The sequence below is a fragment of the Hyaena hyaena genome, unplaced genomic scaffold (assembly GCF_003009895.1).
Source record: "Hyaena hyaena isolate Hyena2069 unplaced genomic scaffold, ASM300989v1 scaffold_2309, whole genome shotgun sequence".
Taxonomy (NCBI): domain Eukaryota; kingdom Metazoa; phylum Chordata; class Mammalia; order Carnivora; family Hyaenidae; genus Hyaena; species Hyaena hyaena.
Genome location: NW_024082942.1, coordinates 37378 through 57723, shown reverse-complemented (window position 1 = coordinate 57723; position 20346 = coordinate 37378). Strand labels below are relative to the sequence as shown.

General features: G+C 34.5%; 1 pseudogene; it reads left to right on the top strand.

Annotated features, from left to right (window-relative positions):
• Positions 1 to 19079: 19079 nt before the first annotated feature.
• Positions 19080 to 20032, top strand: LOC120227421 (annotated as a pseudogene).
• The last annotated feature ends 314 nt before the right edge of the window (positions 20033 to 20346 follow it).

Here is a 20346-nt window from a genome sequence, read left to right as displayed (position 1 = left end):
GCCAAAAGACAGGTGACATTTGTCAAAAGAAAAATATTGTCATTTCAAATTTCAGTATCCTGCTAAATGGTTCTTCAAAATTGAAGGAGAAATGTAGACTTTATCAGGTAAACAAAAATAGAGATCATGCATTGCATAGACCTACTGTGCAAGAAATAACTAAGGAAGTCCTTTTGGCTAAAATGAAACCAGGCAGGAACTTAAATCCATGCAAAGAAATAAAAAAGCACCAGTAAAGCTGACTGGGTAGGTATTATAAAGACAGTATAAATATATTTTTCATGAAACTCTTTTTTTCTATCATTGTTAAAAACAACTACATAAACAATTATTTTAAAATGCTGTTGATGGACTTACAATGGTTAAGATGTATTTTGTATAACAGTAATAATGTAATGGTGGGAACATAACTCCAGAAAACCACAGCAGAACACACAAGTACATATTTAATGTTTTCTAAGATAGACTATATGTTAGACTATCATTTTACCAAAAGCTACTACTAAAATCATACAAAATATGTCCTTGATCACAGTGGAATTACATCAGAAAATAACAGAAGAAACATTAACAAATTGTGAAAAGTAAACAACAAACTTCTAAATAAAAATGAGTCAAAGAAAAAACTCAAAGTATTAGAAAATACTTTGAGATAAAGAAAAGCAAATACACAACATGCAAAACCTAATAGGATTCAGCAAAAGTAGTACCTACTGGGACATTTATAACTATGAAAGATATTATGAAAAAAGAAGAAATAGCTCCAATCAGTAACCTCAGCTTCTACCTGAAGAAATTGGAAAAAGAGGAGCAAACTAATCACAGTGCAAACAGAAAGAAGGAGACAATAAAGTTTGGACAGTAATAAGTGGAATAGAAAAGAGAAAATAATAAAAAAAAAAACAAAACCAACGTTGGTCCTTGGAATGTATCATTGAAATTGACAAACATCTATGTAGACTGACCAAGAAAAAAAGAAAAGATTGAAATTCACAAAATCATAAATGCAAATAGGGCATTGTTACTGGCCTTATAGAAATAAAAATGATTATAAAGAAAAACTATGAGAAATTATATGACATCAAGTTAAATAACCTAGATGAAACAAATTCTCAGAAAGACACAAAAATTAAACTGCATCCAAAAAAAATAGAAAATCTGAAGACCTTTGACAAGTAAAGATATTAAATTAATAATAAAAGACTTCCCACGAAGAAGAGCTCCAAACTGAAGATTTCACTAGTGATTTCTACCAAACTTTCTCAAACTATCCCAAATGAAGAAAAGGAAGGAATACTTATAACTCTGTCAGGCCAATATTATGCTGATATCCTAAGCAGAAAAATACATTAAAAGAAAATGAAACTACAGACTGAATTTCCTTATTGTCATATAAATTAGCCAAAGAAGGTTTCTGTATGTTGGCCCTATGGTGTTTACATGTTTACAACAAGCTAGGACTGTTAGCTCAAAAGCCTGTTGGCAACAAATGCAACTATTTACAAATCTAACTGCTTTAAATATAGCCCAAGTGAGCACTTTTGTTGTTGTTGTTGTTTTAAAGATTTTATATATTTATTTATTTTAGGTACTCTCTACACCCAACGTGGGGCTTGTACTCACAATTCTGAGATGAAGAGTCACATGTTCCACCTACTGAGAAGGCTAGACACCTCCCAAGCAAACAGTTTTGTGGCCATTTAAAGCCTGCCTAGGGGTGCTTCGGTGGCTGAGTTGGTTGAGTGTCAGACTTTGGTTCAGGTCATGATCTCACAGTCTGTGAGTTTAAGCCCTGCGTCAGGCTCAGCACTGGCAGCTAGGAGCCTGGAGCCTGCCTCAATTCTGTATCTTCCTCTCTCTCTGCCCCTCCCTTGCTCATGCTCCATCTCTCAAAAATAAATAAAGGTTAAAATTTTTTTTAAATATTAAAAAAAATAAAAAAAATAATAAACCTTTCCTAACTTTTGTATTCCACAAACTTGCACCCCAAATCTATCCATAGATAAAACCCTGAGGCTGCAAAAAGCCCCAAGCCGTTGCTTGCCTTAAGAGTTCTCTGACTTGGGAGTTCCAACTATGCTCCTGAGCAACAGTCTCTGGACAGGTAGAGCCCTTTTCCAAGTCCCTTGAGTCCCAGGAGTACCCTGCCTTCTTTTGGGTGGTGGCCGTATATTGTTGTCTCTGAAAGGTCTTATCGGTGAGCAACTTATCCCCACGTGCAAACCTATCAAGGTGCTACCCAAATAAAGCTCCTTATGTGCCACTGCCACCTAGTATTCATATATTTTTCCTTGATCAGGCCTGAAATCCTCAAACCGACTACACTTAAAAATATAGATGTAAAAATCCTCAACAAAATATTAGCAAAGCAATTCCAACAACGTAGAAGAATTATACAGCAAAAACACATGGGATATATTTCAAGAATGCAAGGGGTTTTAACATACAAAAAACAATTAAATATGTCACAACAGAATAAAGAGCAGAAACCATATCACCTTTTCAATAGAAGTAGAAGTCACATAGAAGCAAAATCCACACATTTTCTTGATAAAAACACGACAAACTAGGGATAAAATGGGACTTTATGAACCTGATAAAGGGCATATATGGAAACCCCACACCTAATATCATACTCAATGTTGAAAAACTGTTGTGTCAGAGACACAAGTAGCATCAAGCCCCTTTATTTTGTATTGTACTGGTGGTTCTTACCATGGAGACTGGTGGTCTCTTACCAAGAGAAAAATAAATAAAATTCACCAAGGAGAGAATGGAATATTGTAAAACTATCTCTATTTGCAGATGACTTGATTTTGTATCTGGAAAAATTGTAAGGAGTCCACAAAACAATTAGCACTAACGTACAAGTTTGCCATGTTTATAATAGAATACAGTACTAGTGTACAAAATCAGCTAGGTTTTATTAAAAATTAAAACTATCGTGCTTCAAAAGACCCCATCAAGAAAGTGAAAATACAATCCAAATTATGGGAGAAAATTTTTGCTTGCTAGCAAAATCTGCTATCCAGATTTTATAAAAACAAAACAAAAGAAAAAATGAAAAATAGCTCTTACAACTTAAAAATAAAAATGACAACCCAAGTAAAATATGGTCAAAATTTTTGAATAGACATTTTTCCAAAGAATACCATATAATTATATGACCAATAAACACATGAAGCAATTTCAACATCATTTGTCTTTAGGTATTCAAATCAAAATTCCAGTAAGATGTCACTTCCCACACACTAGGATGACTATATTTAGAAAACAAGCAACAACAAATGTTGATAAGCATGTAGAAAAATCTGAATCCTATACATTGCTGTTGAAAATATAAAATGGTACACCCACTTTAGAAGGAAGATTGACAGTTCCTCAGAAGGATAAAGAATCACCATATGGCCCAAAAATTTCACTCCTAGGTAGTTCTCCAAGAAAATTGAAAACATCCATGCATATAAAAGCATGTACACAAACACTTAGAGAACAGCATTATTTATAATAGCAAAAAAAGTGAAAAAAAACCCAAACATATAGTAACTGATCAATGGATAAACAAAATATTGTATATCGATACAATGGAGTATAGTCTAACAATAAAAATAAAAAGCATAGAAATGTATGACAACATGGAAGAACCTTGAAAACTTTATTCTAAGTCAAAGACGCATACCCAGAAGACTAAATTTAGTGTGAATCCCTTTATGTGAAATGTCTTGAATGGTCAGACTCATAAGGAAGAAAGATCTATAGCACCTGGGACTGGAGAAGGGGAAGATAGTTAACAAGAATCATAGTGATTCATAATGGCTCTGCAATTTTTTGTTTGTTTTGTTTTTTTGGGTTTTTTTTTTTTTTTTTTTTTTTTTAGTGAAGAAAATATCTCAAAATTATAATTAGGGATGACTGGGTGGCTCAGTTGGTTAAGCACCAGACTCTTGATTTGGCCTCAAGTCATGACCTCATGGCTTATGGGATCAAGCCTCATGTCATGCTCCATGCTGACAGTGTGGAGCCAGCTTAGGATCCTCGGTCTTCCTTTCTCTCTCTGCCCCTTTCTCTTTTTTTTTAACAATTTTTTTTGATGTATTTATTTATTTTTGAGAGAGAGAGAGAGAGACAGTGTGAGCAGGGGAGGGTCAGAGATAGAGAGAGAGATACAGAATCCTAAGACAGGCTCCAGGCTCTGAGCTGTCAGCACAGAGCCCGATGCAGGGCTCGAACCCACAAACCGTGACATCATGACCTGAGCTGAAGCCGGACGCTCAACCAACTGAGCCACCCAGGCGCCCCATCTCTCTGCCCCTTTCTCACTCAGGGTTGCTTTCTCTGTCAAAATAAATAAACATTAAATATAATAAATTATAATGATAGTTGCACAACCTTGTGACTATACTAAAATATATTGAACTCTATAGTTTAAATGGGTAAATTGAATTGCAGGAGTTAAATTTCAAAAAATATATATAAAAATAAATCCCCATGATTAGATTAAGAGCCCTTCAAGCTATATAATTAGTCTTCTTGAACAACATATGTAAACATTTAAACTATGAAGAAGAAACCAAATAAATCACACAAATACTTCCACTCTGAAAATTTTACTTTTTTCCTGTTTCCTCAACAGCCTTTGGAACCAAGTTGCCTAGACCTGAGGTCTAGATTACCATCTATCTTCTGTTATCTTGGTCAATTTATTTAGCCTCTCTGTGCCTCACTTTCCATCTTCATCAACTCAGAAGGTTCTGTGATGACTAAATATGTAGAGCGACTATAAGAATGCCTGGCATGTAATCAAGGGTACATAATTGTCAATGTCATAATACTATTCATATACACACAATTATGTTTGTGCATATATTTAACATATGTGTAATTGCTATTAGCACTTTTTACTGTAACCTAATTAGGATTTATAAAGTTGGTGGGTTTTTTTTTTTGTTTTGCTTAAATGTCTATCAGAGTTAAACTTATTTTAATTAATATAGCAATATTGCTGGTTAAATTTCTAGTAAGTAACATCATGCAGAAGCAACTGAAGGATATAAAGGAAGAGTGTATAAAAGATTACAAACCAAGAGGTAGTTTAAATAGATTAATTGAAAACAGAGTATGTGCAGTGTTTACTAACATTTTTTGAACACTTTTTGTAAGAAATATATCAGTAAGTTTATTTAAAATCTTTCTGCTTACATAAATGTTTATGTTTATCTGGCTGCCCATTTGTAATATTAACTGATCACATCTTCTATAAACCTATGTTCCAGAAAGATAGAGAAAAATTTGAATCTAAAGCATTTGGTTACCAGGGTAGGGTCATTACTCAATATATATACTGAAATATATTTTTCTCCATATTTAATGGATTAATATGAAAAGTATTAGAATACTCTCCGAGAAAAGAATTAACAAAATTTTTTGGCCATTTATCCATTTTTCATTTTTTTAAATATGTCTAGAAAATGCAGTGAGAGATAAGCAGGGAGAGAAAAATAATAGAGAAAGAACAAGAATAAACAACTACGAAAAATTTTAATATATACCAATCAAATAACTAAAACAAGTAATTCTTCAGAGCCTTTCAATGTATCGCCTTAGTATAATTAATTATTTTTGTGTATCAAATAAAATATAAAGTATATTCTGTGTGTGTATGGGAGAAAACAATCCTCTGAATTATAGGACATTTTAATTTGTGATTTTATACATGTGAAAATATTTTCAAATTCTTATTGATTCTGTCTCAGAAGAGGCCACTGAACCTATCACATATGTAAAAATTGCTTCTGAAAGGAACAGACTTATCTGGGCAATTACTACATTGACTAAGGAATAAGGAGGCTGAGTTTCCTCTTAACACAATTGCTATTTTATTGACTAATGTTAAGTGAGAGACAGAGTCAAAGCCTTAGGACACGGGAACAATTATCCTCTCCTGGGAGCGAAGCATGATGCTCCGTAGAGACTTGAATTCTAGAATAAATCATTGGAATAGTGTTAGCAGCGGTATGGATCCACTGTTTGAAAATAAATTTATCCCATGTGGTTACCATGATGACTGAAATAAATGCCTAGCAATGTACAAAGCCAACCATTGTTCCTTAGCTGGAATTATGTTAGTCATTTTTAGTGTATTTTTGTTTAAAATGATTGTTTGCTTGATATCTGGGAATATACCACTGTGACAATACTAATGTCATAAACAACAAGCTAATTTTATATCATTATCTAATTATTTTTCTTTTTAGTAATGATTGACTTTTAAAGCAAATTCCATGGCTCACAAAAAAACCTTACATAACTCTCAGGCTTAAGTTATATGATAAACTCAATCCCTCAAATAGAAAATGGTTGTTATTAGAAATTATATGAGGGACACCTGGGTGGCTCTGTCAGTTAAGTGTCCAACTTCAGCTCAGATCATAATCTCACAGGTTGTGAGTTCGAGGCCCACATTGGGCTTTGTGCTGACAACTCAGAGCCTTAAGCCTGCTTTGGATTCCGTGTCTCTCTCCCTTCCTCGCTCATGCTCTTTCTTTCTCTTTCTCTCTTAAAAATAAATAAACATTAAAAAAATAAAAATAAATAGTATTAGCTGCAGCAACCAGTCTCAATGAGAAAAGTCACATGTACTCTCATGTTTACTCAGTGTAAGTATGCTGTGTATTTATTCTTACTGTGTGATGAATATTAAAGGCAAAATAAGTCTGGTGGAAGAGATCAAGTTTTTGTGGGGATTAAAAACTACAAAATTAGTCATTGCTCTTAGGTCTTTTTTTTTTTTCTCAGACACCATGTATGTGATACACTTGTTTCTTTATTCCTCTAACCATAACTCTAAACTTTTGCCCTGAGTCTTGAGACAGACCCATCCAGACTCCCAGTGTCCTCCAGCATTGAACTGTCTCAAAATTCGGTCTTGAAACCCAGCTCTTTTACATAGGTGGTTAATGCTAGAAATCACAAGAAAGATAAGCTTAATTCCTTCTTCATTTGTTTATTATTCCTTTATATTCATTTATTTAGTATCTCTATGGGCTGAGAGCTGAGCGTACAGTGATGGGAGCATCATCTCATAAAAGAACTTCAAAGTACATACATCAACCTACTTACTTAAGCCAAACATTCTTATTCTTATTTCAGTTCAACTACGGAGTAACCAAAATGCACACATACTCTCCTCCTCTCCCTCTCTTTTCTACTTGCTCTCTCTCTCACATACATACGCATACACATACACTAACAATAGTTAGCGTTTTCACCAATGTTATAATGATATTAACACATATAAACACATATCACTATGTTTGTGCATGTAACTGTCAACATATGTGTGACATTTACTATTTGCTAGGCATTGTTCTAGGTACTTTAACTATAAGCATAAACTAACTAGAATTTAAAAAGTTGGTGGTTTTGACTTTTCTCCACTTAAATGTGTAATTTTAATATACATTAGTCATTTCAATAGCATGAGTAACTTAAAATCTTGATAATTGTTCTGACAACAATTGCAATGAAGTTTACTTGCAGTGGAGGTAGAAATCTGACAATTATTTAAAGTGAAATTACTTTAGCATGTGGTCTCAAAGAAGCAAGTAAAATAGATATGAATATACAAAGGAAGAGGAAATATTTTTCCTGATAAATCTTTAATTCCTTGGTATCTTAATCTATGAACTAATTGTGACTTAAGGTGCTGAAGTTTAAATATTAATATTTAATATTTGTAGAATGTAAAGTGTTTCTTAAAAACCATATAAGAAAAATGTATTCATATAACTATCCTTAAACCAACCACTCTGTCTTTAATTACAATCTCAATTTTTAAGAAATATTTGGGAGCTTTTGATGCAGAATGATATGGTTTATTACTTTTTAAAAATTGTTTAAAAGTTCTATTTATTTCTGAGAGAGAGATAGCATGAGCAGGGGAGGGTCAGAGAGAGAGGAAGACACAGAATCCAAAACAGGCTCCAGGCTCTGAGCTAGCTGTCAGCACAGAGCCCAAACGCAGGGCTCGGACTCACAAACCGTGAGATCACGACCTGAGCCAAAGTCGGACGCTTAACTGACTGAGCTACCCAGGCGCCCCAGAATGATTTGGTTTAAATTATAGCTCTTCCATGGATTGTTCTTTTTTTAATATTATTTTTTTTAATGTTTTATTTATTTCTAGGAGAGAGAGAGAGAGAGACAGCGTGAGCAGGGGAGGGTCAGAGAGAGAGGGAGTCACAGACTGAAACAGGCTCCAGGCTCTGAGCTGGCAGTCAGCACAGAGCCCGACACGGGGCTCGAACCCACAACCCGTGAGATCATGACCTAAGCGAAAGTCGGACGCTTAACCGACTAAGCCACCCAGGCGCCCCCCATGGATTGTTCTTATAATCTTATACAGAGTAGTCCAATGAGTAAGTGTTAGTGTTATCATCTGTGAAATATAGATAATCATATGCAACTGATAGAATTATTATGAAGATGAAGATAGTAAAGGCAAAGTAATTAGCACAGTATCTAGCACACAGTAATATCTCAGTAAGTGGTAGCTGTCATATGAGAGACACATGAAGACCATCTAATTTTGTTAAAAATGAAAATTCCATAAAATCTAAGACTCCCTGGTAGTATATGATGAAATTGTAATTGAACTGAACCCGGAGTGCATCCAGAATGAACCACTGTGAATGACTTACAGTTCAGTATGAATGTTCTATACCACACAGGACAGTGTGCATGTACATCTGCTTTATAATGAAAGAATCCATATGACAAATCATCAAAATTGCTGTTCACTAAGGATCCTTTCTAAGCTTTCCTAAGAGTAGGTTGGAGAGACTTTTGTGTGTAAAACAAAACAGTTCATTCTATGTCATGTATTTGGAAATAACTATAGAAACATTAATTCTTGCTATTATGATTGATATAACACAGAGATTGTCATGGCAATTGGGATTTTTTTTTAGAAGAAAAAATAAACTTTTGTAAAAATTTCTTGCTCTCTTGCTTTTAATTTTGAAACACAATTGAGGAAATATGTGTTCTAACTGATAAGGTGAATTAACACTGTGTTGTCCCTCTGGCAAAGTCATTTATCTAAAGTTACGCACCATCAATGAATTACTGTGAAAAAATACAATAGATGGTACTAACTAAACATTTCATTTATTGACAAATTTAGTTTCAAAGATTTGCTTTCAAATATATATATAGGGGGAAATGGTATCTATTTCTATACCCATATCATTATTTATAAATATTTTTTATAGTAGGTCAATTCCATGGAACCATGAGATATGTTTTATATATTACATTTTTGAGATTTTTTAAATAAAATATGCTTTGATGATGAGCCAAAATGGAAATAAATACAGACGTTTGAATGGCTTGCATGAGAAAGAGCCCAATTAGTTCACCTTTTCTTTATAGTCAGAAGACTATGGATATGAAATCGTCAGATATGTATAAAGCTAAATAGAGGAAGGTTTTTAGTATTAGAGTCAATTAATTGGAATTGAATACTTACTGAATTTATATTAGTCTTGCACTAGAAACATATGATATGAGAAGAATAGTCAGATATCTTAAAGCCTCATTGTATAAGGTAGACATGGAAGTGAATAGGCAATTACAATAGAATGGGGGATACCTGGGTGGCTCAGTCAGTTAAGGCTCTGACTCTAGCTCAGGTCAAGATCTCATGGTCTGTGAGTTCAAGCTCCATGTCTGGCTCTGTATTGACAGCTCAGAGCCTGGAGCCTCCTTTGAATTCTGTGTCTCCTTTTCTCTCTCTGCCCCTCCCCTGTTCATGGTCTCTCTCTCAAAAAATAAATAAACATTTTAAAAAATCAAAAGAAAAAGAAAAGGATACTATGGTAGTGAAATCTGAAAGCCTTTTATTTTTCTTTTTGGAAGTGTAGCTGATATACAATATTATATTAGTTTAGTTTCAGCTGTACAATGTAGTGATTCAATAACTGTACACATTACAAAATTCTCACAGTAAGTTTACCATTCACTACCATACAGTGTTATATAATATCACTGACTATATTCCCTATGCTGTATTTTTCATTCTTATTGACAAATTTATTTTATAACTGGAAGCTTGTACCTCTCAATCTCCTTCAAATATTTTCCCCGTCCCCCTAGCCCCCTAGTTCCCTCCTTTTTGGCAATCGCCAGTTTGTTCTCTTTATGAACCTATTTCTGTTTTGTTTGTTAGTTCATATGTTTTTTAGATTCCACATATAAATTAAATCATATGGCATTTGTTTTCTATTTGACTTATTTCGTTTTGCATAATATCCTGTAGGTGAATCCATGTTGTTGCAAATGGAAAGATTCACTCTTTTTTATAGCTGAGTAATATTCCATTGTATATCTAAATCACATCTTCTTTTTAAATTTGTTTAATGTTTATTTATTTTTGAGAGGATGAGAAAGGGAGAGACACAGAGCTTGAGCTGGGGAGGGGCAAAAAAAGAGGGAGACACAAAATCCGAAGCAGGCTCCAGGTTCTGAGCCATCAGCACACAGCCCGATGCAGAGCTTGAACCCAGGAACCATGAGATCATGATCATGAGCCAAAGTCTAACATCTAACCAACTGAACCACTCACATGTACCTATACCACATCTTCTTTATACATTCCTCTGTAGATGGACACTTTGGTGTTTCCATAACTTGGCTATTGTAAATAATGCTGCAATAAACATAGAGGTGCCTATATCTTTTCAAATTAGTGGTCTTATTTTCTTTGAGTGAATACCTAGCAGTGGAATTACAGGGTTATATGGTATTTTTATTTTTAATTTTTTGAGGAACCTCCATACTGTTTTCTGTAGTGGATGCACCAGTGTAGCAGTGCACAAGAGTTCACTTTTCCCCCATCCACACCAACACTTGTTATTTCTTGTCTTTTTGATACCAGCTATTCTGAATGGTGTATGATGATACCTCATGGTGGTTTTGATCTGCATTTCCTTGCTGATCAGTGATATCGAACACCTTTCCATATGTCTGTTTGCCATATGTATATATTCTTTGGAGAAATGTCTGTTCAGGTCATCTTCCCATTTTTAAATCAGATTACTTGTTTTCTTGTTAAGTTTCATGAGTTCTTCATTGATTTTGGATATTAACCCCTTATCAGATATATTATTTGCAAATATCTTCTCCTATTCAATAGGTTGCCCTTTTGTTGATAGTTTCCTTCATTGTGCTTAGTTTAATGGAGTCCTGTTTATTTTTGCTGTCATTTCAAAACTTGGCTGAGGAGATAGATCCCGAAAAATATTAAGACTCAGATCCTGAAAAATATTTGTAGGACTCATGTCTAAAGGATTACTTCGTACGTTTTCTTTTAGGAGTTTTATGGTTTCAGGCCTTGCATTTAGGCATTTAATCCATTTTGCGTTTCCTTTTTTTGTATGATATAAAAAAGTAGTCGTTTCATTATTTTGCATGTAGCTGTTCAGTTTTCCCAACACTATTTATTGAAAAGACTGTTTTTTCCCTACTCTATATTGTTGCTTCCTTTATCGTAGATCAATTGGCCATATAAGTGTGGGTTTATTTCTGGGATCTCTGTTTTGTTCTATTGCTCTATGTGTCTGTATTTGTGGCAATACCATACTGTTTTGATTACTATAGTTTTTCAGTATAATTTAAATCTGGGATTGTGATACCTTCAGCTTTGTTATTCTGTTTTAGGATTGGTTTGGCTATTTGAGGTCTTTTGTGGTTCAGTACACATTTTAGAATTATTAGTTCTGGGGTTACCTGAGTGGCTCAGTTGGTTAAGCACCCAACTTTTTTTTTCATTTTTTAATATTTATTTATATTTGAGAGAGAGGGAGCAACAAAGTGAAAGCAGGAGAGGTGCAGAGAGAGAAGGAGTCACAGAATCTGAAGCAGTATCTAGGCTCTGAGCTGTCAGCACAGAGGCTAACACAGGGCTTGAACTCACCAGCAGTGAGATCATGACCTGAGCTGAAGTTAGCCACCCAGGCTCCCCAAGAAGCATCTGACTCTTGACATCTGCTCAGGTCATGATCTCATGGTTTGTGGGATAGAGTCCCAAGATGGGCTCTGTGCTGACAGCACAGAGTCTGATTGGGATTCTCTTCTTTGCTCTCTGCCCCTCCATCACTCACATGCATCCACCCCCCTCTCAAAACAAATAAACTTTAAAGAAAGAGAATTATTTGTTCTGGTTCTGTAAAATATCCTATTGCTATTTTGATAGGGATTACATTGAATTTATAGATTTATTTTAGTAGTATGGACATTTTCACAGTATTGATTTTTATAATCCAAGAGCACGATATATGTTTTCATTTATTTGTGTGAAAATACTCCAAGTTTTATAGGAGCTTCAAGAAAATACCATACAATGCAGTCTTCACAAAATTGGAAAAGAAAAGTACTTTACATTAAATTAATGTGCACACACCCCCATACAAGCTCATGTTGTCTGATACTGTGTTTCAGGATAAAGACTTACAGCAGAATAGGAATCAGGAGACACTTATTTGATCATGATTCTGCTGTGTTTGACAAGACCCTTGTCAAACTATTCCAGTTGACCTCAGGATTTAGACAATATTAAATTAAGAACATACCATTTAAAATATAAGTTTTTAAGTAGAAGAGATTTTAGTATTCCTCTTTAAAGAGAGATTCAGAAACAATGGGAAAACTGACATGAATAAAAGTATTTGCTGTGAATGTAATATTCATATTTATTGCACTAAACAGCTCTGGGCTAATATGGTCTTCTGTACTCATTAGTCACAAGTTATGTTTTTTTATTTTCATACCTAATAATAAATTGTAAAAGCTTACATTTGTTGAGGACTTATATGCCAGGCAATTTTCTGAAATCATTACATATAAACACTTGACTAAACCCCCACAATACTGTGTGATTGGATCTGGTATCATTCCCATTTTACAGGTAAAGAAATGGAGTACAAAGAGAAATAAAAACCTCCCTAAGATTCTATGGCAGTTAAAGGGCCAAACCAGGATTCAAAATAAGTTTGGGAGCAAGTTCTCTTAATGTATTTATTAAGTACATTAAAAACATCATGTTTTACATTTTTCACTGGGGCTTTTAGGCTAGACAATATGTATTCACATTGGTTCCATTAAGCTAGTGTTCCACGTATAAGACCTTACTTATAAGTAAGTAAGGTAGAGGTAAAGTATAGGTATAAATAGGTAGCCAGTATTACACTGCAGAATAAAATTATATCCAGGCTTCTTCAAAAAAATTTTTATGTATTTTTGAGAGATGGAGAGACAGAATATGAGTGGGGGAGGGGCAGAGAGAGAGGAAGACAAAGAACAGAGCCCGATGCCAACCACGAACCATGAGATCATGACCTGAGCTGAAGTCAGACACTAAACAGACTGAGCCACTCAGTGCCTCCATAACTGGGCTTTTAACTGAAGACTATTATGACAGTTTTTCCAAACATATGTTACAGGATTTTCAGCATATGTTTATATGGATAAACAGAATAAGAGAAAAAGAACTTTCATCTAACAATACTAGGATTAGAACAATAGATGTAGTTATTAAAAATATGGTGAAATGTGAAAGAAATATTTTTCCAAAATTCATTTTTGTTTATGTATATTTTAAAATATAATTTATTGTCAAGTTGGCTAACATATAGTGTATACAATGTGCTTTTTGGGAATAGATTCCTGTGATTTGTCACTTACATACAACATTCAGTGCTCATCCCAACAAGTGCCCTCCTTAATGCCCATCACCCAGTTTCTCCTTTCCCCCCACCCCATCAGCTCTCAGTTTGTTCTCTGTATTTAAGAGTCTTTTGTGGTTTGCCTTGCCCCCTTTCTGTTTGAAACTGTTTTTCCCCTTTCCTTCCCCCATGGTCCTCTGTTAAGTTTCTCAAGTTCCACATATGAGTGAAAAAATATGATACCTGTCTTTCTCTGGCTGACTTATTTCACTTAGTGTCTTAGCATAATACCCTCTAGTTCTGTCCATGTTGCTTCAAATGGCAGGATTTCATTCTTTCTCATGGCCAAGTAAGCATCCCTTGTATATACAAACCACATCTTCTTTATCTACTCTTCAGTTGATGGATAATTAGGCTGTTTCCATAATTTGGCTATTGTTGAAAGTGCTGCTATAAACATTGGTGTATATTTGCCCCTATGAATCAGTACACCTGTATCCTTTGGATAAATTCCTAGTAGTGCTATTGCTGAGTCATAGGGTAGTTTTATTTTTAATTTTTTGAGGAAACTCCACACTGTTTTCCAGAGGGGCTGCACTAGTTTTCATTCCCACCAACAGTGCAAGAGGGTTCTCGTTTCCCCACATCCTCACCAGCATCTGTTGTTTCCTGAGTTGTTAATTTTAGCCACTCTGACTGGTGTGTGGTGATATCTCAGTGTGGTTTGGATTTGTATTTCCTTAATGATGAGTGGTGTTGAACATCATTTCATGTGTCTCTGGCCATTTGGATGCCTTCTTTGGAAAACTGTCTATTCATGTCTTCTGCTCATTTCTTCACTGTATTATTTGTTTTTCAGGTGATGAGTTTGGTAAGTTCTTTATAGATTTTGGATACTAACCCTTTATCCAATACGTCATATGCAAATATCTTTTCCCATTTTGTCCGTTGCCTTTTAGTTTTGTTGATTGTTTCCTTTGCTGTGCAGAAGCTTTTTATTTTGATGAGGTCCCAATATTTCATTTTTGCTTTTATGTCCCTTGCCTTCAGAGATATGTTGAGCATTAAATTACTATGGCTGAGGTCAAAGAGGTTGTTACCTGGTTTCAACTCCACAGTTTTTAGATTCTTTTTTTACATTTATTTATTTTTGAGAGACAGAGCTCAAATGGGGGAGGGGCAGAGAGAGAGGGAGACACAGAATCAGAAGCAGGCTCCAGGCTCCAAGCTGTGAGCACAGAGCCCTATGCAGGGCTCAAACTCACAAACTGTGAGATCATTACCTTAACCGAGTGAGCCACCCAGGTCACCCAGGCTCACCCAATGATCCACCTCCTCTAAGGTTTTCATGGTTTCCTCTCTCACATTTAAGTCTTTCATCCATTTTTAGTTTATTTTTGTGTATAGTGTAAGAAAGTGGTCTAGTTTCATTCTTCTGCGTGTTGCTGTCCAGTTCTCCCAGAACCATTTCCTAAAGAGACTGTCTTTTTTTTTTTTTTCCCCCATTGGATACTCTTTCCTGCTTTGTCAAAGATTAGTTGGCCATACATTTGTGGGTACAATTCTGAGTTCTCTATTCTATTCCATTGGTCTATGTGTCTGTTTTTGTGCCAATACCATACTGTCTTCATGATGACAGCTTTGTAGTAGAGGCTAAAGTCTAGGTCTGTGTGACTTCAGCTTTGGTTTTCTTTTTCAAGATTGCTTTGGATATTTGGGGTCTTTTCTGGTTCCAATCAAATTTTAGGATTGTTTGTTCTAGATTTGAGAACAATGCTGGGACAATTTTGATTGGGATTTCATTGAATGTGTAGATTGCTTTGGGTAGTATTGACATTTTAACAATATTCATTCTTCCAATGCAAGAACATGGAATGTTTTTTCCATTTCTTTGTGTCTTCTTCAATTTTCTTCATAAGTTTCCTATAGTTTTCAGCTTATAGATCTTTTATATCTTTGGTTAGGTTTATTCCGAGGTATTTTATGGTCCTTTGTGCAGTTGTAAATAGGATTGATTTCTTGATTTCTCTTTCTGTTGCTTCAGTATTGGTGTATAGCAATGTAACTGATTTCTGTACATTGATTTTGTATCCAGTAACTTTGCTTAATTAATGTATCTGTTCTAGTAGCTTTTTTGTGGAGTCTTTCAGGTTTTCCATGTAGAGAATCATGTCATCTGCAAAAAGTGAAAGTTTGACTTCATCTTTGCCAATTGTGATGCCTTTTATTTCATTTTGTTGTCTGATTGCTGAGGCTAAGACTTCCAACACTATGTTAAACAACAGAGGTGAGAGTGGATATCCCTGTCATGTTTCTGATCTCAAGGGGGACACCTCTCAGGTTTTAAAGGTAGATTATTGCCCATTAAAAATATCTAAAGGCCTTGTTTGTATGGACATGATAAAGAGTATTTTATTAGGTATTTCAATGTCTCTTTAGAAAGCCTAAAGAAAATACCCATGGTTTAATAAATGATATCTAATTAAGAAAAAAATAAATGTTATCTTAGCACTTATAAAATACAACCTGGATTTTAGTACTGGCTCTGTTGCTAAGAAGCTGTGAGACCTGGGAAAATTCATTCAACTTCTCTGAGACATAGTGTTCAGATCTGTAACAGAGGGGCTAGGAATCACAAATTGATCTCTGAGGTCCCCTCAGGCTATATAGTAAGCTATGATTGCATAAAATTAACAGAATTTGAGTAGAATGAAAGCAATAAACATGTCAATTAGTGCATACTAATTCAGAGCTTCTTTCTTATAGGCTCATGTTTAAAAAGACATGTACTGCAAACAAAGAGATTTAAGTAGAGATATTAAAATCATTTACCACTGTTTTACTTGTAAGCAAATATTTCCCAAACCAAATGTTTCAATACATTGTTAAATTGAGGTAATTAACTCAAGTAATTTGAGAGAGACTTGGCATTATGTAAAAATTGCTTAATATGTATTTGTAACAGGAGAAATGTCCTAATGCCAGTTTTATGTATGGCTGCAATTTTAGTGTAACAGTGATCAGTTTTACTTTCATATTCTAAGAAGCTATATTTTCTGTTAAACGTTTTCATACCCCTCATGTGTCGCTCTGCATTAAAAATGACATACATGCCATTAAATACTAAAATCATATATTAGAATTTGATATTTTAAGTACGTCTGTTATTTTGCAAATTTTTTGAAGTTTCTCAAAAATATTCTAGTGCCAATTTTCATCGGAATAAGTAGGAGTTATTTTTTAAATGAAGTATTTTATCGCAATATGTCCCATTATACTATTTCTTGCTAAAATGTAAGGAGAAATGTCCTCTCAGATAAAGCTTATAAAGTATTTCCGGATTTTCTCCCCCAACATAAATGTGCTGTATTGAAAAACACTGTCTTAGATTACAAATGTAGAAACAATGACAATTAGTGCTCACATGAACTAAAAGATTGGCTTCTTGTGACAATTTATTTTTCAAGGAAATAATAAATGCTTTTAACATACTTTGTGAAATAGAAAGGTGAGTTCTTTGATCTTTCAACCTTGCTATATCTTATATCCTCATTTTCCACAGAACAGTCTACAGAAGGCATAGAACTGGAAAAAATTCTTAGAAAAACAAAATATAACTTGTTTAAATTCTTTTCGTAGAACACATTGATGTGGCCACATCTAACTGCAAGAATGACTGAAAATATTTGTGTCACCAAAAAATGAGCAAAGGAAATGGTTAACAGAGACTCAACCATATCTGTGTTGTCTGTTTTATTTTTGTTTAGAATTGCTATCAGTGAATTTTAACTTTTATTTTATAATGTAAAATGAGCAATAGCCTTGCATCTGTTTTTTTAATAGTTTATTGTCAACTTGGTTTCCATATAACACCCAGTGCTCCTCCCCACAAGTGCCCTCCCCCATCCCCATCGTCCCCCTTCTTTTCCCCCCATACCCATCAGTCCTCCATTTGTTCTCAGCATTCAAGAGTCTCTCATTGTTTGCTTCCCTCCCTCTCCCCCCCCCATTTGCGCCCTTCTTCTCCCCCACGGTCCTCCATTAAGTTCCTCCTAATCCTCCTATGCATGCAAACATATGGTATTTGTCCTTCTCTGCCTGACTTATTTCACATTTGTCTTTGAAACCTTGATGGCAAAGTTTCATATTTACACAATTCCCACGAATATGTAATACACAGTAAATTAAATCAAATTATAATTGATAAGTATTAATGTTACTAAAATTCTTTAAATACATAAGAAAATCGAAAGTGTTATTAAATATTGGAAAAAATATTATGTCTTAAAAAGATACTAAATTCAATATCAATTATGTAAATACTTATAAACATGCTCATTACTTTCTATAATACAAACTTTTATCACAATGATTTATTTTTTATGTTACATATAACAACAAGTCAGAAATCTTCTTATATCACTAATCCAAACCTAAGAAATTAAACTATGAAATCATTGCTTTTTCAAGAAAAGCATAAGGTAAGAATATCCCCTTTACCCTTTATTTTTAACATCGTAGTAAAAGTCCCAGTTAATGTAATAAGACAATAAAATAAAATAAAATAAAATATTGAAGATGGCAGGAGAGGGGAGCATGGGTGGCTCAGTCATTTGAGTGTCTGATTCCAGCTTTTGATTTTGTATTGGATCATGATTCCAAGGTCATGGGGTTGAGCCCTGCCTCAGGATTCATGCTGAGTGTAGAAGCTGCTTAAGATTCTCTCTGTCTCTCTTTCTCCCTCTGCATCCTTCCCCCACTCATTTGCTCTCTGTATAAATTTTTTAAAAATACAAAAATATAAAAAAAGAAGACTGCAGGATACAAGATCAATACATAAATTCAATCACTTTCCTATATACCATCAGTGAACAAACAAAATTTGAAATTAAAAACATAACACCATTTACATAAATATACAAAAAAATAAAATATTTAGGCACAAATCTAACAAAGCATGTACAAGATCTATATGAGGAAAACAATAAACCGTAGTGAATGAAATAGAAGGAGATTGAAACAAATGAGGTGATATTCCACATCGATGGTCAGGAAGATCCAATACTGTTAAGATGTCAGTTCTTGATCTAAGGATACAGTCCAAAAAAAGTGAAGTAAAATAAAATGAAATAAAAAAATAAAGATACAGTCCAATATTAAAAATACAGATCACAGAAAAGTGTGTGTGTGTGTGTGTGTGTGTGTGTAGATAAACTGATTATAAAGTTTTCACAGAGAGGCAAGAGACCCAGAATAACCAACATAGTACTGAAGGAGAAGAACAAAGTTGGAGACCTGATGCTATCTGACTTCATGATTTACTATAAAGTTATAGTAAATCAAGACTGTGTGGTTCCAATGGAAGAATATACAGATAGGTGTGGGGCTGGCACCTACCCACAGCAGGTACACTGCAACTTACCACCTAATTGTGCTGATAAGCGGATGGATGACACAATTCTGTTTACAGTATGTAAAAGCAGACAAGACATTACAAAGGAAGAAGAACTTTTGACCATGAACCCTAGGAGATATCAGGAAAATGATTATTTGAGTAAGGACTCAGGAGAGACCAGCATGCTGAAAAGAACTGTACCTTTGTATATGCACCAAAACAACCTATTTTGATGAATTGGGTACCCCCTACCCTCATTACCCCCACCAAGTTTGGGCACAAACAGGAACTCCTTCCAAAGTGCTGCATGCCAATTAAAATTGCTGCTATTGTATCTTCTCTGTCTTTTCTTTATATCCTTCTGAGGGAAAGAATTCACTCTTTATAACATTCCATCAACAGTATTTTATAAAATTCCAACCCTGGTCATCAACAGAATCTTACTAATGTTTTCATCAACCTCTTGGCACTGGTTTATTTGCCAGGTATGATAGCAGCTGTTGTACAGCTTAATAATGAACCAAATATAAGAAATTTCCACATCGGTTGGATAGATGGATGTTAATAATAAAGCAGTTTGGGCCTCTCAGTTTCTTTTTTGCTGTACTGTTAAGCAATTTATGTTTATCCTATCCAATGAGGCTATCCTGCAGATACAAGCTGCTAAACTGGGCATGTCAACAGGCCCAACAAAATAAAGAAGATGCTTCAATTGAGTATAAGGTTTGAAGAGTGAAATTTATGTGTCTCTGGGATTAATGGCACTAGCAGTGCTGGCTCTGTTACGTGTGACATCTACCCTTCTGTGAGTAGCTCTATGACATGGAGAGAATTTCACAATATTCAGAGCAATCTAGGACTTATTTCCCTTCTGCTGGGCATAATACATGCATTGATTTTTTCCTGGAATAAATGAATCTATATAAAATAATTTGTATGGCATTCACCTCCAAATTTTATGACAGCTGTTTTCCTTCTATTTGTTGTTCTGTCATATAAGGCTATGCTTTGTCTGTCATGCTTGAGAAAGAAGATACTACAGGTTCGATATGGTTGGGAAGATACCACCAAAATTATTAAAACTTAGGTGTCTTCCAAGTTGTAGAATCACTGTTTACACACATTTTTGTTGAATATTGATATATTTTACCATAAACATTTCAAATTAATATTTGTTTAATAAAATGCCCACGTGTGGGTCTTAATGTAAAAAGGACAAAGAAATAATTT